Source organism: Monodelphis domestica, chromosome 2, assembly GCF_027887165.1.
Source record: "Monodelphis domestica isolate mMonDom1 chromosome 2, mMonDom1.pri, whole genome shotgun sequence".
In the NCBI taxonomy this organism is placed as follows: Eukaryota; Metazoa; Chordata; class Mammalia; order Didelphimorphia; family Didelphidae; genus Monodelphis; species Monodelphis domestica.
In genome coordinates this window covers 305,607,656-305,630,434 of record NC_077228.1, presented here as the reverse complement: position 1 = coordinate 305,630,434, position 22,779 = coordinate 305,607,656, and the positions used below count along the sequence as shown (strand labels likewise).

At 36.6% G+C, this 22,779-nt stretch overlaps 1 protein-coding gene across 1 annotated transcript in view; it reads left to right on the top strand.

The window, feature by feature from the left end:
• Window positions 1-4,441: 4,441 nt before the first annotated feature.
• Window positions 4,442-22,779, top strand: part of COL21A1 (collagen type XXI alpha 1 chain) — a 272,179-nt gene continuing 253,841 nt past the window's right edge. Inside the window, exon 1 of the mRNA XM_001371647.4 lies at window positions 4,442-4,724. The gene's annotated coding sequence lies outside the window, so the exon portion shown is untranslated. The remainder of the gene's footprint in view (window positions 4,725-22,779) is intronic.

Here is a 22,779-nt window from a genome sequence, read left to right as displayed (position 1 = left end):
TAAAAGTCCAAATACCTCCCACCCTCAACAACACCTCAGAGGCATAATCTCCCATACACTAGATATATAGGCAGAGTGGTGTCAGATGACACAGTTTCTACACAACATCACTTCTGCCAAGTTTAGATTCAAATGCATCTTTGCTACTACTAGGTTGTTTCCTAAAGGTCTATTCTTGGGGACATCAATGCTAGGTTGACTAAAGAACTTTGTATATCCATGAATCCCAGATGTCTCAGACTTGGATTCTTTTTTTTTTTTAAACCCTTACCTTCCATGTTGGAGTCAATACTGTGTATTGGCTCCAAGGCAGAAGAGTGGTGAGGGCTAGGCAATGGGAGTCAAGTGACTTTTTTTTTTTAAGGCAATGGGGATTAAGTGACTTGCCCAGGGTCACACAACTAGGAAGTATCTGAGGCCATATTTGAACCCAGGACCTCCCATCTCTAGGCCTGGCTCTCAATCTACTGAGCTACCCAGCTGTCCCCAGACTCCTGGATTCTTGGTTGCCTCACTCTCCTGATTTCAAAATTAAAAGATCATATCTACCAGATTGACTTCCTTCATCTAAAACAAAGGAACAAATAGCAAGGAGAAGAACCAAGACCTATATTCATGGGTCCACAATGATGGCTTTTGAGGGAGAGAGGGTCCAAGGGCTTCTCCTTTGTTTGTGAATGAGATAGACCAAAAGCAGAAGTTCAGGAAGGGAGACATTGCTGATAGACCTTTCAAAGTCACCGTAAATTACAATTAATCTCCTAGAAGCAGGCTCCCTATACTCCATGTAGGGACATCAGCCAACCAAGTACATGTACTCTACGAATTTTCAACTTGTAGGGACTGGGTCCATTGGCGAATCTTTTGTTTCAAAAGGAAACTAATAACTTCAAACTGTACTAAGACTTTTGGAACACCCTGTATAAACAGAATTAAACACAAAAGAAATACAGGGTAATTAAGGAAGGTTAGGTACTTGAAGGGATTAGGGTGGAATGGTTTAGAGTAGAATGTAGTGATTGAGCTGAGTCATGAAGGATTTACTGGATTCTGTGAGGTAGAATGCCATATGTGAGAGATGGCAAGAGTGATAATATGCAATAACATTATAAAATTAGTTCTTTAAAGATTACAAAATCCTTGTGAAGCTCTCTACTTGGGACTTGGGAAGCAGTGAGTGTAAATATTCATCTCCTCATTTTTTTCAGGTGAAGAAGGAGGGCTTAACCAGTTTTAAGTGGCTTCCCCATAGCCATGGAATGAGTAAGTAGCAGAGTAGGGATTCAAATCCAGTTCTCTAGTCTCCAATCCCATTGTTCTGCAACCTCTTTACTCTAAAAGATTTTCCTATACATCTCCTTGACTAAAGTGCTTTGCATTCTCATATGCATTTTTGGAGAGATGCTTTTTTTACCACTATAAACCCTTACCTTGTGTCTTACAATCAATACAAGTATTGGTTCCAGGGCAGAAGAATAATAAAGGTTAGGAAATTAAAGTCAAGTGACTTGCCTAGGGCCACACATGTACATGAGTCCAGATTTGAAACTGAGGCACTCACTTGATACTCTATCCACTGAGTCAATTGGCAGTCCTTATTTTTAAGTATTTTTAAAATGTTGAAAGTAGATTGTTGTTGTTTGTCCTTTGTTTCCAAGAGGATCGGTGAATTGTACTGAGAAACAAAGAAGTATCCTTTGAACTATTTGGGAATTATAGTTCACCTTTGTCAGTGAGTTGAGTATAAATTGTATTTAAGTGAGATCCAGTTGCATAAAGTCCTCAGCCTCATTCTCTTCCAGAGTCGTTGAAGGCCAGTGGCAAGACAAAAGTCAGTAATGGTCCAGGATGCAGCTGATGACCATGGCATCTTCAGTGTCTGACCAAGCTCTGTGCTCCACAGTACCAACTTCAGCAGCCTTCAGGGCCATAGGAACCAATTGTTCTCATCCACCCATTTCACCTGGGGAAATCTTCACATGGCTGGGGTAAACATCCCCCTAATCAATGACTAGTTTCAGGTCTGCTGGTTACCCTCAAACTGGTTTAGATCACCTGCCAAGATGATTTACTGTGGTGTGGACACCTGCATGCTCTAGCGTCTTGGAGTCACAGGTGAGAGTTGATTGCCAGCTAGACCCCAAAACTGAGTGAGCAGCCAGAGGTGCTAGTCTTCCTTGTGTACCCATATACCCTTGACTGTCTGGTAATAACACACTGGTCCCTCTTTCATGCATATCATTCAGGCTATCTTATCCTTTTTACCATTGCTTTGCTTTTCTCCTTTAAGGAATTCCTTGATATTAATTTTAATTATATTTCATAGACATAAATTTCTGGCAAGACATGATGGACAGAGGGTGCACACAGAATGTGATTTGACCTGAGGGCAGAAACACTCAAGGTGCTGTAGAGCAGCCCTTTAGCATCTGCAAGGCTATTTAACATACTTCTTACTTTGTGGATGTGGTGATTTTTGATGCCCAGAAATAGTATTTAGATTAAATGTCATGTCCATGGAGATTTTAACTGGTAATACCTCACAATATGCCTGATCTGCACTTCTATTTTCTGGGGAAAAAGAGGAAGGAATTCGAATATGGATTATAGGACCTTAAGTTAACAGGTGGGCAAAGTATCAAAGATTCTAAACAAACATTTCCAGTACCATGCCACACTTTGGTTAATTCTCCTGGGAATGATGACTCCCTTTCTGAAAAGCAAAAAAAGCAAGAAAAATCTGAGTGTGGAGTGTGTTTGAAGGTTTGGATTACTTAGTTTTGTGCTAGTTGCAGATGGTGGTTCCAAGGGCAGAGGCTGAAGGAATGGAGTTCCTCCTTAGCAGTTCAGTGCAGGCCAAGGCCTTGCTGAGAAGTCTCTAGCATGGTCTGGTCACTTGGGACTGGGCAGGGAACAGCACTGAGAAATAAAGAAGCATCTCTTGAGCTCTCTGGGAACTACAGCTCACCTCGGCCATAAAGAAAGAAGGCAGAAATGCCCTTCCCTGTCAATACTTGTCTGAAGAGAACGGAATCTTCATTAAGGAACACATAAATAAATGCTGTACTTATTCCTAAAACATTGTCACCTTGGTAATGAAATTTCTTTTTTTTTATGTTTATATATTTCTCTTTTATTGAAACATCAGCACATTAAAATCAGATAGAAACTACATTTTAATCCAGTTCTGACAGATTCAGGAGTGTTGTCATCCACATGTTTTATACCTCTGGTCTCTAAGACTACAGTTTACTCTAAGGATAAGTAATAGACAATCAGAACCTTCTTCTTACAGAAGACTTGGGCCCATCAACATTGAACTTAGTAATGGAGTTGTTAAAGTTATCTTGTCAATAGCTATCAGGAAGAAATTTTGCATTTTAAAAGGATATTATTTTGATACCTTAAATCATTCAACTTCCTTTATAACAAAGGATATAGAATTTGCAGTGAAACTGATTTCTAAAATAATTTAATCTCCATTATAAGACTGTGTCTATCCACTTCATATCTATGAACTTATTCATCTATAGGCTTTTTCTACCTGTGTAAGTCACAGACCATTCTTTACAACTCTTATCCATGTTTTGTTCACTGCAATTTCTTTTTCTACAGTCCTCTACCCCTTTTCAAGATTGTAACATTGTTTTCCACTTGTTTTTGGTAATGAAATTTCTGAGGATTAAGACAGGAACTTCAATGATTACATTCTTCTTTGTTAATGGAAATCAGACTGAATCAGTTGTATTGACCACTATCTATAAACTGAAATGGATTTTAGAAGTTAATGTAAGCAGGGAAGGATCCAGTTTTAAGTGTGTGGAACTGACTGAAAATAAACAATGAAATTGGTATTTCATTGTGAAGGGCATTCTCTGAGGAGAGTTCTTTTTTGCTTTCATTTCGCAATAAAGCAATAAATATATTGATGTCCTCTTTGGTCCCAAACAAAACTGTCTACCTTATCCTTGCACGCGAATTAACTAGTCAACTAAGATGTTGCTCTCTGTAAGACACACAGAAAAAAAAAAAATCAGCTTTCCAGCTGGGTTTTCCAAATCGTAATCTCAGTCTTGGCACAAGAAGCCTTAAGAACTAAGGTAAATGGTTTTGTTATTTCCCCCTACACTCATTGCCATTTTCTGAATTTCCCTAGATTCTTTTCTGCCTCAGAGTCCAACCTAGCAGGGAACCGCCAGAATTCTGCTTGTCTTCTTGCTGCTCTGTCCTCACTAGATCCCGATCCCGGGGATCTGGGACAGTCCCCTTCTGGGTGGATTAGTCAAAAATCTGAGCATGCTTAGGGGGCAGGTTCGGGAATCTAGGAGGAAGCGTTGGCCTTTTGGGAGACTGATCCAAAACCCACCCTCAAGCTTTCAGAGGAAGAAAGGGGGTGGGAGGGTAGGGGGCAGTGAGCCCGGACCTTATCTCTCAAGCTCCGCCTTCCTAAGACTGGGAGAGAAAGTTTCGGAACGCAGCTGGCGAGCCTTCTTTATTGCAGGCTGCTTCAGAGCGGGCGGTGCTGTGAAAGCAACGCAGCAGGACTGGAACGCAGGTCTCTGTCTGAGGTTGCAGTCTCTCTGATAGCGCCCTTCTAGGACCTTCTGAACTGCCGGGGCCTCACCTGCCCATAGGAGTTTGAGGGTGTGAGAGCCGTGGAACACGCAGCCAAGCTGCAGACTCTTCTCGCTCCTGGCTCTTTGCGCACCCAGCGAGCGCTCCAGGTAAGAGCCCAGGAGGGCACGCGCCTAGCCTCCCAGGCTTCTCTTACTGATCAGTCCGCTTCATTGCAATCGGAGTGTGGGCACATGGGGGAATGAAAGCCTTTCTTGTAGTCCTTAGTTTGTTCATCTTGCATTCTACTTCCCAAGAGAAGGAAGGAGATAGAATAGGTGCAGGAAAGCTGATGCTCGAAATGCGCAGGGCAGAGGTGACAGGGTGTGTTATTTGCTAATTTAAAAATCTGGAGCATATTCTGGTTTAGAGGAAGATAAGATGTCGACTGAGGTGCGAAAAGTGGATGAGGTTGCTTGGTTTTAAAGCTATTCAAGAGATACTTTTGTTGGAGATCCCCCTTCACTCTCCTGTTTTCCGGCGTGTTTACTTTCTACCAAAAGTAGTGATCAGAAGAGATCAAAGATTGGAAGTCCAGGTGGCTATGGCACTCCTTTTTTTTTTTTAAAGTGAAGTAATTGGCTCCCTTCTTAGAATTATGCTTTAAATAAAAGAAAAAAGAAAAAGAAAACCAAGGTTACAAGGAAAACTATATTGAAATAGTTATCAAAATATTTTTAAAGTTCAGGAATCCTTGGTTAACTCCTGCCTTAAAAGACAGGACACCTATAAAGACCAACAAAAGCCCAAAGAAATAAATAAAACCCCTAAACAAAGAAACAAAACTCTTCCTAGATGCCTATAGGAAGGAGTAGGGGTTCTCCAACATCTGCAGGTACTACTGGCTTAGCCTCTCTCTATATCTGTGAATCCTGCAGAATATTTTTTTTTCCTGAAAAGATTAGGAGGGGTGGAGACTTGGCCATCTTTTTTTTTTTTAACAGTGAAATTTGCTTCATTTGCCTTGGGAGTGCACTGGGGAGACTGGTGCTGTTTATTTTTCCTTTTAAACCAAGGAAATGAAGCCAGAGAAAAGGGTTGTATGTATTAAGTCCTCTACTTGTAGTAACATGAAAATCTGGCACTGCTCATGGGCAACAGATTAGATTATCCAGCAGCATCACTGTCATGCTTGCAGATTTTAGACTAATTCATGGTTTCAGAGAAACTTAAAAAAAAAATAAAGCATTTAGAGTTTTAAGGTGTGTAGGAAATCCTGGAACTTCTTCCTCTGGTGAAACTGGGTAGAGATGAAATATGGGCATATTCAATCCAGATTTGTAGAAGTTTGGAAATTCATGATGGCTAGCTAAAAATTTCATCTGTTGCTAAGCCACGAGTACAAAAATAGATAAAAATCATTCTGCAAATGGGCTTAAATGGATTAGATAATCTAAAACTGGATTAGAAAATCTTGAATAGGCACTGCTCCAGTCATAACACATTTGTGCTTTGGTGAACACAGTGCTAACTGTACCAAGACTTTTTGTTCAGAGCAGCAAAATGACTCTTAGAGCTATTGTTGTTCATGCCAGTTTTTGGTTAATGTCAGTAGACCTGTTAAGAGGGAGATACCTATCTGGTATTTAACTAACTCTGAAAACCCCATGAGTAATGGATTGAGATATCAGGTTACTGCATGCACATCATGTACATGTCCTTTAGCTAATTACCTGAATGAAATCCCTCTGTTCTGCCAGAATACAGTTATATGGGCTTTGGAAAATTGTCTCCACACTCAGATTTTACTCACTGTGCTGAGCTCTTTGTCTGTGTTTTGGTTCCAAGACAAGAGTTGTAAGGGCTAGGCAATGGGGGTCAAGTGACTTGCCCAGGATCACACAGCTGGGAAGTATCTTGAGGCCAGATTTGAACCCAGGACCTCCCATCTCTAGGCCTGGCTCTCAATCCACTGAGTTACCCAGCTGCCCCCTTGAAACTTCCCTTTCAAGAGGTGTTTATGTTCCAAAGCAATACATAGTCAGGGATGCTGGCTTTGAATCACACTATTCTTGTAAAATGAAGAAATGGATGATAAAATGATATATTCTCATTAATGAAAAAAGTCAGGTTTAGAAATCACTATGGGTTTTCCCAGGCTTCTGAATCATAGAATGAACTGAAACTTGAGCTCACGATTTAATCATGATGATTATGTTTAATGATTAATGATTAAATCACATCATGATTTAAGACAATATAAGAGAGAGAGCAAATAAGAACACAGAGGAAGAATGAAAGCATACTGGACCTGAATGGGAGGATAAGGAGGGCTTCATCCATCCATCTATTCATTCATTCATGCTTGCTCATTATTATTAGATCTAGCCTTGATATAAGGAATATCCTGTGAGAAAACTCCCCCTACTAAAACTAATAGTCTTCTTGTAACCCTAGTTTGCCTGAGGACACTAAGAAATTAAAAATTTGTTTAGGATCTCAGTCAGTATGTGGCTGAGGTATACCTTAAACTCTGTTCTTTCAGTTTCTGAGACCTCTTCCAAATTCACTTAATAAAGCTACCTTTATTGATGATATCATCTAATAAACTGGCTTCCTTCTCTCTAGGCTGCCTTAAATATGCAAAAATGAAAAATGCAATTCTTTTTTGCATAATTTTATTTTCATTGGTCTTAGTGATCCTCAAGGTCACTTAGTTCTTGAGAAAAATGAGATTTAATAAAATCATAGACAAACCTGGGAAGGCTTATCTAGTCCAAACTTTTTATTTTACAAAAAACAGAACAAAACAAAACAGGGGAATGACTTGCTCAAGATTACAAAGTTACTAACAAAACTGGGATTTTAACACAGGACCTCTGACTCAATCCAAAGTGTTTTCCCACTGTACCATACAAAATTGGGAAAATCTATGTCTCTGTTGAGTTCAAGTTCAATAGTATTTCTACTATACCATATTGCTTTTTCAAATACTTCTCATAGAATTTATAGAATGTTATATTGTTTAGATTTTTATTGTGATCAAATAAAATAAATTAAACTCTGATAAAATCCTATATTTTCTTATGCATATTGGTATTGACTCATACTCTAATGCTTCACTGTGGTATAAGATGGTCTTGGGGTTTCAAAGGCTATGGTGAGTCTCACCAAAATGGGGAGGTTTTTAACATGGGCTGAGTGATATGTTGAAATATCATGCTTATTTATTTCTTTGAAGATTGCAAAGTGCTTTCTTCCCAACACCCCTCTCTGAAGTAGGTAGTATAGTAAACCTTTTGACAAGTATCACAAAAAGCTAAAAGGTTTTAGGGCCCTGAACATAATGCAAGTTTTTCCCCCTAAACTTTTAAGTCCAGTATAATTTTCACCATTTTGAAGTATGAAGTAAGTATGCAAGGACCTTGATTATTTCATTCAGCTCCTATGGGATCAATTATCATTTCTCAAAAGATTATTTTAAATCTGTAGATCTAAATCTGTAGATCTGTAGAACTCCTTCCTTTCTCCTGAACTAGACTCTTGAAATATTGATTCTCTATTAGATGTTTCTAACGGAATAGTCCCAAAGTATCTCAATATCAACATGTCTAGAAGAGAATTCAGTATCAACCTCCATCACCATCCTTACCTTCTGTCACAGAATTTATAAGTACTGGTTCCAAGGCAGAAGAGTGGTAAGGGCTAGACAATTGGGGTTAAGTGCCTTGCTTGCTTAAGATAACACAACTAGGGATTATTGGAGGTCACATTTGAATTTAGGACCCTCTCCCCCTAAGCTGGCTCTCTTTCCACTGAGTCACTAAGCTGCCCCTCAGAACTCATTCTCTTTTATCTTTCCCCTCTCCCATTTTCTAATTTCCCCATTTCTATTGAAGGAACTGCCATCTTTCCCGTCACACCAGGAATATAACATCTTTGTCAATCTCAATTCTTCATTCTCCCTTCCCTCTCATATACAATTATTAAGTCCTGTTGTTTTTACTTCCACAAAAATTTTTATCTCTATTCCCTTCTCTGCATTTCTGGGGCTATCAGTTTAGTTCAGGCACTTATTACTATTCATTGAGACTACTGTAGTAAGTTTTATTTTTTTAAACCCTCACCTTCAATCTTATAATTGGTAATTAGAATCAATTCTAAGGCACAAAAGTGGTAAGGGCTGGGCATTGAGGTAAAGTGAGTGACTTATCCAGGATCACATAGCTAGGATACAATAGCTTCTTAATGAGAACGCTACCCTTTAATCGGGTTTAGACTACTTATCTATAAAATGGTCACAAAGCTAGCACCTGCTTCTGAGAGTATCTATTAGATAACACAGGCTCTCAGTCAATCAGTAGGCACTTAATAATTGGTGGTTGTTTTGCTGCCTTCTATCTCAAGTACTGCATGAGGCTTTTCCTAGTTTCTACCTTCTCTCCTGTAGTCCTAGTGTTTCCTCCCTGGATATTTCCTTGGATTTATTGTGTATATATTTTGTATCTACATATACAGCACATATTGTAGCCCCTGATAGAACATAAACATAAACAATCTCCTGAATGTTTGATCTTTGGCTTTGTGTCTCTAGTGTTTGGCACAGTGGCTGGCACATAGTAAGTACTTAATAAATGCTTGTTGATTGGTGGTTGACTGAAAGGTTAGCTAAAAATAATTTAGACAGGTTCACTAATTTTTTTTTTTAGCCAAAGAAACTTATGGAGATGACCTCTTAGGACCTTGGTGGTGAACCTGTGGCATGCGTGCCAGAGGGGGCACTCAGAGCCCACTCTGTGGGCATGAGTGTTGTCTCCCCAGTAGAGAGTTCCCCAGAGATCATTACTATAAAGCCAGAGGGAATCGGGGCTAAGCTGCTCCCCTCCTCCTCTCCATGCATGAGTTTTGAGTCGTAGTTTGGACACTTGGTCTCCAAAGGTTCACTATCATTGTCCTAGGGCAAAAAGAGACTATGAATGACTTTGGTAGAAGGAACACACACTGATAAAACTATGGAACTGAACTTGGAAGACTCATGTTCAGTCCCTCTGACCTCATAAGATTATTAGATGTTTCATAATATGCTGAACATGGAAATTTGTATTGTATGATAACATATGTACAACTTATTTTTATATATATATATATATATATATATATATATATATATATATATATATACAACTTATATTACTTGTCTTCTTGGGAAAGGGGAATGGGAAGTAGAGAAAATGTCAGGAAATTATTGTTAGCATTTGTATCAATATATAATGTGTAAACAAAATTAAAAATTAAAAAGATTATTAGATATGTGACCCTTGATGACTAACTTCACTTCTTGTGCATCTCAATTTCCTTATCTACAAATTGAAGGGTATATTCAATAATTTTTAAAATTCCTTTCAGCTTTAAATCTATTATTCTCAGATACTTGAAGATATATAGTCTAGCATAAATAGAATTACACGTGGAGTTTAGGTGACTTGGGCTTCATTACTGGCTCTGTTGTCAATGCACAAGCAAATAGTTCATTCTGAAGCTTGTTAGTTTTCCTCATCTAAAAATGAATTCACCAAAGTAAAACAATAATTATAATTTCCTTGTAAAGTAGGGATAAATGACAATAAATGGTAAATAACTTGGATTCTTTAAATGTTACATGAACTCTTTTTAAGCCATTAAGTTGCTGACAGATTTGTTGTTGTTGTTTGGTTATTCCATCATGTCCAACACTTAATTATCCCCTGAACCATAGCACAACAGACCCTTCTTTCCTCCACTACCTCCTGAAGTCTGTGCCCATCCCAAGCTATGCCCATCACAGCCTCTGCTGTCTCCCTTCTCCTTTTGCCTTCAATCTTTCCCAACACCAACGTTTTTTTTTTTCCAGTGAATCTTGTCTTTTCATTATGCTGCCAAAGTATTTACACTTCAGCTTTAGTATTTATCTTTCTGACTGACATACTAATTTGATAATATCCTGGGGCCTGCACAGAAGAATTTATTTGAAAATAGATGAAGTTCTTTGCATTCTCAGATAAACAACTGTAGCAAATTTTGAATGACAAAATAAGGAGCTTTGACTTATCTCTCAGTCCTTCCTCTCCCCCTAACCTCAATGAACTGTGATTTAATTTGTATAAAAAGCTTTGGATGAGGAAACTCTCTTGGGCAATGCAAGTTACAACATGCTTTCCAGTATATGATCTTAGTGGACAGGGGCATTTAGAGGTGAAGTGATTTGTCCAGTATTATATAGTCAGTATATGTCAGAGATGGACCCTGGACCCATATCATCCTTATCCTGTTTTAATTTCCGTCATGCTCTGCTGCCTCTCTATGGTAACCATATCCTTCTTAAATAAATAGTTATGATAGGTAGCATCTATATAGGGCAACTATGTGGTGCAATGGATAGAGTAGCAGGCATGAAGTCAGGAAGATTCATCTTCGTGAGTTCAAATATGGCCTCACTAGCTTTGTGACCTTGAACAAGTCATTTAACCCTGTTTACCTCAGTTTTCTCATCTGTAAAAGAGTTAGAGAAGGAAATGGCAAATAACACTAGTGTCTTTGCTGAGGAAACTCCAAATGGGATCATGAACAGTCAGTTACAAATGAACAACAATATTTATATAGAATGTCAGTGTTTGCAGAGTGCTTTACAATTATGATTTTGTTTGATCTTCCCAACAAACAAGTGAGCCAGGTGTCTTCCTGCCCATCAATTTTATGATGAGGAAACTGAGACTTACAAATGCAAATGGCCTAAATCACACAGCTTGGAAATGTCAAAGGCAGGAATCAAACTCGCATCCTTCCAAGTTCCATGTTCCAACATTTAATCTACAATTCTACCTAGATATAGTCTATAATTTGTGTACACAGTACAAAGTAAGCCTCTTAATGAAGAAGAATCAAGGATGTTAATTATTTTGTTTCACATGCCCTTATATTTTTCTTAAAGGGGAAAAATGAACTTAGAGGAGTTGAATAACCTGCCAGAAATTAGGTTGTTGGTTAGTCAAAGAGCCAGGACTATTGGAAGTCAGGAGAAGATGGTTCCTGTGATAACAGGAAATGCTAGGTCTTTTGACCCCTTTATTTAACAACAAAAAAATTCCCAACCCATCCCCTCAAAGATTCCCCAGTGACAAATTTCTACCTTTTCAAAAACACTGGGGGGTTATTAGAAGGAGGTATTAGAATTTTATTTTGGTTTAAATATTCATTTTTTTTCTTTTTTCAATAATTACCCAAATATGACTCAAACTTTGAAAAAATATTCAGCATGAATTTTGACTTCTGGTGTTATTTTGCCATTGCAGATTTGAGTAGGGATTTTTAGACAGAGACTGGCTATGTGATCTGCATTAAGGTACTCAACTTTTCCTATCAGTTTCTTCATTTGTGAAATGAAGTAAAATTAGGTTAGATTCAAAGGTTCCTAAATTCCCATTCAGCTTTCAACTGATGATCCTATACTTCTATTTCAGAGACATCTCTGAAACATTTCAGAAAGTTTGGATACTTTCTTCAAATCCAAGTTTGATGACCTTCTGGGAACCTTTCCAGGGCCTGTACTTGATTCAGTGTTTAGCAAATTTTGTTTTGGCCTTTGTTGTTTTGATCTAGGTCACTTTAACCCTGATTACAGTATTATATTATCCATCAATAGTTTGTTTTCCTCATTATTGGTGTAAAAAAAGAAAATATTAGGAATTGATCATGGTTTACTGTTAAAATAAAAAATCCTACTCAGGAGCTTTATGAGGGCATTAAAAAAAAGTTAACTTAGAAGTTATTTTAATCCTCCAAATTATATATCATATATATATATATATATATATATATATATATATATATATATATATATATAACCTGCCACTCTCCCAAATAATTTACAAGTTTCACAGAAATTTTTGATTCAAAATATTGTTCTAAAAATTAATTTCTATGACAAAACATACTCTTCCCATCATAAACAATGAAAAAAAAAACCAAGCCAATGCCCATAGAATGATTAACTGGTAATTATTATTTTCCCCAAAATATTTATTAGTCTCAAATTGTCCAAATCATGGTAATCTTTAAGAAGCCTAGACTAGGAATTTAAGTAATGTCTCAGAAAGTAGTTTAAAAAAATGATCCCAGAGACGGATAGTGTCTAGGAAGACAAATTATTTCTCCTGGAAATTCTGATTGCTGTCAACACTGTATAATTCCTGGGCCTGGTTATTCAGTTGTTTAAAAATATATCAACTCTTCTTTCCCTCTTTCCACTAGCTGCCATGTTCATCTTTTCTGTGTTCAAAAGAGACAAGAAATAGACCAAACTCAGTCATAAAATCTCTGGCACAAGATTCCAAAAAGGTGAGGATACCATTGCTGCTAAGATAGATATAATTGCAAGTGATGAACAGTATGACTAAGGCAGGGAGGTAGTTAGTGATATAGTGGAGAGAAGACTGGTCCTGGAGGAGGGAAGCACTGAATTCAAATCTGATCCCAGACCATAGTTGTGTGACCCTGGACAGATTATTTAACCTTTTTGTGCCTCAGTTTCTTCAACTGTAAAACCAGGGAAAATAATTGCACCTACTTTGCAGAGTTACTGTGAGGATCAAATGAGGAAGGAGTGTAAAAAGAACTCAATGTGATGTCAACACATACATAGTAGGAACTATATAATCCCTCTCCCTTTCCTTTAGTGCAAGCAGGCAAAGCAGAGGACAGAACGAGACTATAAATGAATGATAGCCAGCGCTGTGCATCCTGTTTGCAAAGGAGACATGTTAAATGACACATTGAAAAGTTCCTCTGCCATCATAGTTATCCTTAATAGAGCTCCTGCCAGGCAGGAAGCACTGGGTTGGGGACTACAATCAGTGTCATAGTTTTATAGACAGAAGAGACCTTGGAGGCTCTTTTACAGGTTAAAACTTCAAAAAAGGAAGCATGGTAAGTAGAGATAGCAATAGCAAAATAAAAAATAGAAAAAAAATTTAGAGTTTGATATATTATTTTGAATTTTGGTTTTGGGATTGTAGTCATGTAGGCTATAGATATAGGCAAGTCACTTCCTCCTTCCCATTTTCCTTATTGGCAGCAGTAGTGGTAGTAGTAGTGGCAGTAGCAGCAGTAGCAGAAGTAGGGCTAAAGGGAAAAAATTCATGATTGCCAAAAAGTGGATCTCAAATTAGTCATTCAATCAACATTCATTTATTTAGCACTTTCTATATGTTAGGCACTTGGCTAAGGGCTGGATATACAGAAACACAGTTTCTTTTCTCAAGGAGCTTTCAATCTAGTGGGGGAAACAACATGCAAATAGTTCAATATAAAAATATAGAAAGTAAAAATGGAAGATAATCACAGAGGTAAGGCACTAGTACCTGGAGGACTGGGAGAGCTTTGCCTCTAAAAGAAGGTAGAATTTGGCATGAGTCTTGAAGCAAGTCAGGAAAGCCAGGAGGTGGAAGTAAATAAGGAGGATTTTCCAGGCATCAAATGTGTTTTTTGTTGTTGTTTAATCTTTTCAATCTGTCTGACTTTTTGGTGACCCCCATATGGGTTTTTCTTTAAAGATACTGGTGTGGTTTGCCATTTTTTTCTCCAACTCATTTTATAGATAGAGGAAAGTGAGACAAGATGAAGTGTGTTTTTGTTTGTTGTTCAGTCATTTCAGTTGTTTTTGACTCTTTGTAACTCTATTTGGAGTTTTCTTGGCAAAGATACTGGTTTTTTAGCTGTTTTGTTTTCCAGCTTATTTTCCAAATGAGGAAACTGAGGCAAATGGGGTTAAGTGACTTGTCCAAGGTTACACAGCTAATAAGTGTCTGAGGCCAGGTTTGATCTTAGATCTTCCTAACTCCAGGCCTCTATCCACTCTTTTAATTGTCTAAGAAAGCCAAGAAGGGCAGTCAAGATTTATCATAAATCATAGGAAAACTGGAAATGTAGGAAGCAGCAAAGTTGTGAAGGACATTAAATTCTAAATAAAACATTTTATATCTGAACCTAAAATCATTGCAGTTTATTTAGTGAGGCAAGAGTCAAACCTACACTTTAAAAACATCACTGGCAATGGAGCAAAAAACAGATTAACATGGGAATAGATTTGAGGTAAGGAGACCCGCTAGAGGGATATTGTGCTATTCCAGGCATGAGGTGATGACAAGCTGCACCAGGATAGAAGCTTTGTGAGTGAAAGGAAGGGATCATTTATACATGAGATGTTGTGAAAGTAGATAGGCTAAGCCTTAACAAAAGATTAGATAGGTGGGGTGAGCCGGGTGAGGAGTCTCAGATAACCCTGACTTTGTGAGCCTGGGTAAATGGGTAAATGTGTCCTCCATAGTAACAGGAAAGTTGAGAAGAAGGGAGGATTTGGAGGGAAAGATAATGAGTTCTCTTTTGGATTTGCGGAATTTGAGATGCCCAAAAGACAATTGGGGAAGTGTGCCTGGAACTCTGGAGAGAGATTAGGGGCTAAATATATTGATCTGGAAGTTATTAGATATGATAATTGAACCCACATGAGTTCACAGTATTTAGGCAAAAGAGAAGATGGTCTAAGACAGAATGTAATATTGCATTCTATACTCATGGCTTAATCTATATATATAGGTTTATTTCTTATATTTGCTTTACCTCTTTAAGGGTTATTGAAGAATTTATTACTGGAAATCTTTGTTGATATGATGGTACAAATAGTCTGCCACATTAATAGCAGTTTGCACCACAGGTGGGCGCAATCTCATGAATGTAAATAACAGAGCTAGAATTCGTATCCATATCCCCTAACTCCAAATCTAAGGCTTTTTTTACTATTAAAAACAAAAACCACTACTACATTCAATCCTGTAGTGTTAAAAAAAGAAAAAGAAAAATTACAGTTCCTGCCTTCAAAGAGCTTGTGGATAATAGAAAACCCAGAGCATATATATAAATAATGGTGCAAGGTAGAATATGATAAAGGTAAAAATCAAGAAAAAATGTTCAATGAAATATTTTGTAGGGAAAATTCATTTTTACCTAGAATGAAGAAGAAAAAGTAGGAGGGGGAGCACTTGAGTTGGCTTGCCTAAAAAGTTGTATGAAAGGACTATGTTCCATGCATAAGATATAAGTTTTGCAAATCACAGAGGTGAAAGCAGGCAGTGTGGCATTTTATATCAGCTGGTTGTTAAATTTGCTTGAATATCATGTGTGAAAATGAGAAGAATGAAATAAACCCAAGAAAGTGTGTTAGAGATTGAATGTGGTAATTAGTCATGCCAGGCTTAAGGAAATTGAATTTTTATCCATCAGGCATTGATAGGATGCCATTTTTTTTAAACCAGGGATGTGCCATGGTCATATCCTATGTAACATAGAGATCCATCTGACTATTTTGGCAGCTGTGTTAGGAACAGATTGTATAGGGGTGACACCAAAGATAATCAGGTCAATGGAGAGGTCATTGTTGGTCTTGGTGAAAACAATTTCTTTACAATGATGAAGAAAGAAGAATTTCAAGTCTAGAGCAAGGATGTGGGAATGGAGGCATTGAATGTAGATTACTATTTTATAAATTTCAGAGAGTAGGAGAAGTATGAGATAAAAGCTTGAGAGAACAACCAGGGTCAAGGGGAAATGATTGTTTTAAGGATAGAGATAACTTGAGTATCTTTGTAGGTGGAAGGGAAGGAACCAGTAGAGGAGAGGTTGAAAATACAAGGGAGGGATGATCCTGGAGAAAGATTGTAGGGGAGAAAGAGAAAGGGATTAAGGATTAAGTAACAGAATGAAAAGGATGAACAGTGACAAGGTTGAAGACTACCTTATGTTAAAAGAAAGGAGGAGAGAGTGTCTGAAGATATACAGAAACTTTTAGGTATAAAATAGGGAAGATTAGGAAACAAAATATATGACCTCCATATTGTCAGTAAAATATAGGAAGTTGGAATTAGGGAATTTAAGGGAGGAAAGGATTACTTGTAAGTAGTGCTATAGGTAGTTAATCAAAGATCAATGAAATTTCCACAGAGTGGTGATGGTCCAGTTAGATTTAGGTAGCATGAATTCATAAAGAATCTAAGTACAGTTAAACTACAGTTTCTAGCTGTGTTGAGGAGCCTAGATCAGAAAATGCTGCTGGTGGAAGTGATACAGAACTGGTGATTGTCCCTAGAGAAGTATTGAAAGAAAGAAAGAGCAAATGATTGTTTGATGGCAGTACTTTTTTTTTTTTGAAATGACTGGTTAAGAGGGCTGAGACCTTAAGGTAAAGAAGTAAACTAGGGAGTAGTGATTGACAGGACAAGGAAGGATTCAAGGAGTGTAAGTATCAATGAGAGTGAAGAGTAGGTTAAGGAGAAATGAGGTATTGGGAGAAGTGAAAGACAGAAGGGGACTCACAATTCAAAATCTTGATTTTGAGCTTTAGATGATGATGAAAACTAAGTTTTAACTTAGTATGGAGAGTCGAAATGGATGTCATGGAAGCCTATCTTATAGTTCTTGAGAACACAGAGTTCAACTATTTGGAGATTTTGCACAGACCTGTGCTTTAACTAAACTTATAAGATGTGTAATAATCTACATAAATTCCTTCTGTGAAATGCCTTTTTTATTTTTTGTTAGGGCCAATAAACTGGGAAATGAAGAAAGTTCCAGAGTTACATCCTTTTTGGTAAAATATTGATAAAGTTTCTCACAAAATCTTCCTGGATCAAATTTAGAAATGAGAGTTGAAAATAGAAGGTCAATTTGGAACTCTAACTGTAACCAAAAAATGGTAATTAATGAATGTCAGTCTGAGTACATGAACATAACGTAAACAGTTTGCCTGTAGATTTGTTTTGTTCAGCATTTTTACCAATGACTTGGATGAATCCATAATACTTATTAAAATTTTGGGTGCTAGCTAACTTGAGTGGCTAAATTAGGATCAAAACTATATGTACAGGTTAGAAAAAAGTTATATATTTAAGATCAAGTATATTTATAATAATTGTGGGAATTGTAATACATATTATGTAAATGGTAACAAAAATCAATTGTAAAAATTTAGAATGGAGCACTTATTCTAGACAGATTCATTCAAGGCAAATAGTTAAGCAAAAACAGTAACCAGTAATTTTAGATCAGATTAAGAATGGATTGGCAACATAAAAGTCAAGATCTGAGGAGAACCAGACACAGCAAAGAAGAAATCCAGATCAGAAACACAAGATAACGTTAGGTTTGCCAAGCCTATGTCAAGAATAACTGAAATTAATGTCACAATGTCTAGGGGAGATTCCGTACTAAGGTTTAACATTATTGGGGCATAACTAGGGACAGAAGAGGTTGGGGTAATTTCTCAATAGAATGCTAACTCTTCGAAGATAGAGGCTTTCTTTAATGTCTTTGTAAACTCTATGCCAAGAACCACGCCAAGAATATGGCAGGTGCTTGATAAATGCTCGTAGAATTAAATTGCTTTAGAATTCTAAGATTTTTTGATGAAAAAAAGTAAATCAAAGTAAATCAAATCCTGAAGGTTTTTTATTCTACATGAACATTTGAGTCAATACACAAAATGACTTGGTAGCCAAAACAATCTATACAATCTTAGTCTGCACATGTTTAGAGAGATCTCTGCCTTGGTCAGATTGCATCCAAAGTATTGTTTTTAGATCTGGTTTCAGGTTTTAGGAAGTAAAATTATAAACTAGAGTAAATTCAGAGAATGTGACTGGGATGATAAGAGGAATAGAAACCACTCTGTAGAGTATCCACTGAAAGGATTTGAGACATTTAGCTTCAAGAAGGGAAGACTAATGACAGCTTTCTTTTTCAGATATTTAAAGAGTTGATGTGAATGATGAATAAAAGGAATTTTCCTTGTCTTCAAAGATCAGAATTAGAAATCATAGAGATAAAAAGTGGAATGTATTTCCTTGGGAGATAATCAGTTCTTCATTTCCAGAGATTTTCTTTCTTCTTTCTGTAAAAACAAAATGAAACAAAAACATAAACCCTTACCTTCTGTCTTAGAACCAATATGGGCTCTAAGGCAGAAGAATGATAAGGGGTAGACAATTGGAATTATGTGACTTGCCCAGGGTCACACAGCTAGGATGTATCTGAGGTCAGATTTAAGCACAAGACTTTAAATTTCCAGGCCTGGCTCTCTGTCCACTGAGCAACCTAGCTGCTTCCCCCTAACTCCTTGCCTCAAGATTTTCAAATAGATCTTAGAAAACCACTTGTCAGGGATGATCAAGAAGGGATTCTTATTTAAGTAGGGGTGGAACTAGAGGACTCTCTGTCCCTTCCAACTGATTTTGTGTTGGTCATGACTCAGCATATTGACAGCTGGTTGAATTGAATTGAATTGTCAGAAGGATGCAGTTTTGATGATGGGAGAATCTGAATCACTTTTTCCTAGTTTATACTTTTGAGAATATTAAAAGTGTGAGTGTACAAGATCTCAGTCATTCTAAACCATTTAATTAAATGTTTGGTATAATATGCAAAATAGCTATAGCTGTTTCTATGCATCTGGGTCCTGTTAGTCATGCCTCTAAACATTTAAAATTTTTATCTGGCTAGCACTATTTCATTTAGTCCATTTTTGTTTTGTTTTTTGGCCAGACCCATTACATTATTAAATCCTAAGTTTGTATTTCAATCAGATTTTTTTTTCATTTTAAATGTTTTTACATCATTTTAAAATCATGCTACACATTTTTATAATGTTCTTTCCACACCTATGGATTTATAACTTTAAAATAAATGTATGTATGCCTTTTATTTTATTTATTTTTTATCATGAGAAGAAATTAGCAAAAAAATTAGATGTTTTTGAGTTTGATTTTTCTTAGAGCCACCCCTACTCTTACCCTTTCAGGGAATAGCACCATACATTTTGCTTGAGGGTTATGTTTAAGAAATTCAGTTACACATTACTGCTGTCTTGTCATTTTCCAATGAAGCATCCATCGCAGTGCTCATGCAGAAAAACAGACAAGCCTTCTGATGGAATTTGATATGTAGTTTTTTTCTCTCGACTTTTTACTCACCTCAGAGATTTTTCTAAAATGCAATTCATCCAACTTTATTGTGAATAAGGGAATATTTCTTGGTTTGCAAAGGGTTCAGAAATTGTTTTGTTTTAAAAGATGTATAACCCTAATCTTTTTGGAGGATTCAGAAATATAAGTGTTTTCTGAGAAAAAGGTAGCTTTTGGAGGTGCCTGGGAACTCAGACTCCCTCAACAAAGATTTTTGGGTATTTAGTTACTTTTCATGAAGAAAATGTTGGCAATGTTAAAGAAAAAACTAGTCCAAGAATGATTAATCTCAAAGTAACAAAATCAATCACTTTGTATTTATTGAGGGCCTATTATATTGAGCTAGTGATACAGACACCAACCCATCCTCATCTGCTTCTTTTTTGTGATTTGTTAATGCTTGTTCTCCTGTAAATTTGTTATTGCAGACCTTCTTCAAATTCTCTTGACCTCCTAAGGATACTAAAACAGTATATCAATTGTCATTTGGTCATTTCTTATTTAAATGACCAGCCTCATCTTTTTCCAACTTTACATTTCTTTGATTATATAATGATCTTTAGAAGACGTGTTTCATGACTTTCTGACATACTACAGCAACCCAGTAATAATTCTGGAATATTTGATATTTGTTTAAAAAAATAAGCTTTTGTTTCAAGGAAAATTTGGGCTTTTAAAAAATTTGATAATTTTTCAAAGTCAAGTTAGTTTACTTCCTTTCTTCAATTCAACTCTGGGCCTAGAACTTTGTCCATTTTTAGTATCTATCCAAGACATAAATACTTATGGAAATAGTTTGTCATCCAATTTCACCCTGTCAACATTCTTTACCCACTTGATTTTTCTGGTATGGATTGTTAGGCCAAATTCTTTAGAATTATTGTGCATTACTAGAGGAAATATACATATCAATGAAGCCACAGAATCATTTGAATATAACATGGATAGCACTACACCCATGCTGTGAGATTTACAAAAGAAATATAAGATATTGCTCTAACCTTTGGAGAAATTAAAATCAAATTCTCTATCAGGGAAATTAATGGGCATAAGTTGATCAGCAAGTTAAAAAGAAAATACATATTTAAATACAAAAGCTATGTTGTGTTGGCCTTGAGTGTTATGAAAAATCAATATGGACTAGCAAAGTTGTGGGAGATATTATGGAAGAAGTTGGTTTGGTATTGGTTATATAGGTGTTGTTGTTCAGTTGTGTTTGCCTTTTTGTCCCCATTTGTGGTTTTCTTGGCAAAGTTTTTGGAATGGTTTGTCATTTTCTTCTCCAGCTTGTTAACAGTTATAAAAACTGAGGCAAATGGGGTTAAGTGATGTGCCCAAGGTTACACAGCTAATAAGTGTCTAAGGCCAGATTTGAACTCATGAAGATGAGTCTTCTTGATTTCAGGTCTAATTCTTTATCCATCTAATTCTTTATCTACTGTTGCCCAAAATGATAGACAGGATTTGGATTATCAAGTGAAGGAGAATAGTCTAGTGGGGTGGAGTAGTATCATAGAGTGACCCACAAGAAGTTTCCTTAGATGCCTTGTCCAATCTTAATTTGAGCAAAGACTCAGAAGTGCAAATAACCCTAGTTTGTATGAAAGACAGAGACTGAAACAAAAGACTTCCACTTGGGGTGGATGAAAAATAAGGCAGAGGTTCTGGATCAGACTTTGGATGACAAAATTGAAGACTAGAGAATTCATCAGCATAAAGGTGGTAGTTGAAGCAGTGAGACAGATGAATCATCTGAATGGAATTATATATACATGGAGAAATGAAGATGGTTGAGAACTAAACTTTGTTCTTTGTTGCTTTAAAAAAAAGAAAAAGATGTTAAACTTTCTCTTCTTTCATTTCCAAGATAAACCAGATTGCTAAATTGACTTTTGAATTGACTGAGTTCCTTACCACAATGGTATCAGACTCAAATTAAAATGAGCAGAACCAGGAGAACATTGTGCACAGAATCAACAATACTATACAATGATGGACTATCAGTGACTTAGCATTTCTCAGCAATACAATGATCCAAGACAATTCTGAAGGACTTAAATGATGAAAAATACTATCTACTTCCAGAGAAAGAACTGATAGAGTACAAATAAAGATTAAGAATATTTTTTACAAACTTTCTTTTTTATTCTTGTTTTTTTTGGTCTTCTTTCTTTTGCAATAAGACTAATATGGAAATGCTTTGCATAACTACACATGTACCAAATTTCTTATCTTCTCATTGAGGGGAGAAGGGAGGGGAGGAGAGAATTCGGAATTCAGCATTTTAAAAAATGTATGTTGAGGGGGTAGCTGGGTAGCTAAGTGGATTGAGAGCCAGACCTAGAGATGGGAGGTCCTAGGTTCAAATATGACCTCAGACACTTCCCAGCTTTGTGACCCTGGGCAAGTCACTTGACCCCCATTGCCTTGCCCTTACCACTCTTCTGCCTTAGAGCCAATACACAGTATTGACTCCAAAACGGAAGGTAGGAAAAAAAAAAGTATGTTGAAAATTTTTGCTTACATGTCACTAAAATTAAATTAGATGTAATAAATAAATACAATAAAATAATTTTAACTGTGATTGGGAATTGTTTAAAAAATAAATAAAAATACAATTAAATATAGATAATGTTCATTTGTGATTTTCTAAACTCAGGGATCATCATTTCCTATAGTACAGTAGTGCTCCATTACAATCATACACCACAACTTGTCCAGCCATTTCCCAATTGATGGCCATTTCTTCAATTTATAATTCTTTGCCACCACAAAAAAAATAGTTATGAATGTTTTTATATATATAAATCAGTTTCCTTCTTCTTTCATCCCTTTGCAGTACAGAACTAGAATTGACTGCTGAAACAAAGGTCATGCACAATTTTACAGCCCTTTGGGCATAGTTCCAAATTGTTCTCCTAATTACATTTTAATCAAATTTGAGCCCATGTGAGAGTTTTGTATTGAAGTTTGACACCTTTGCCAGGATAATGTGCCACTAGATTTGAAATGCAAGTGGCAGTACAGTTGTTTGCTAGTTTGGTAATAATGGATAGGTGCTTGTATATTTAATAACTTTTGCATATTCTAAGTTCACATTATAGCTGTCCCCTTCCATCATAACAGGTCACAAGAAGTAATATATTCTCTCTCTTTTTTTTTCTCTCTCTCCTTGCCCTAT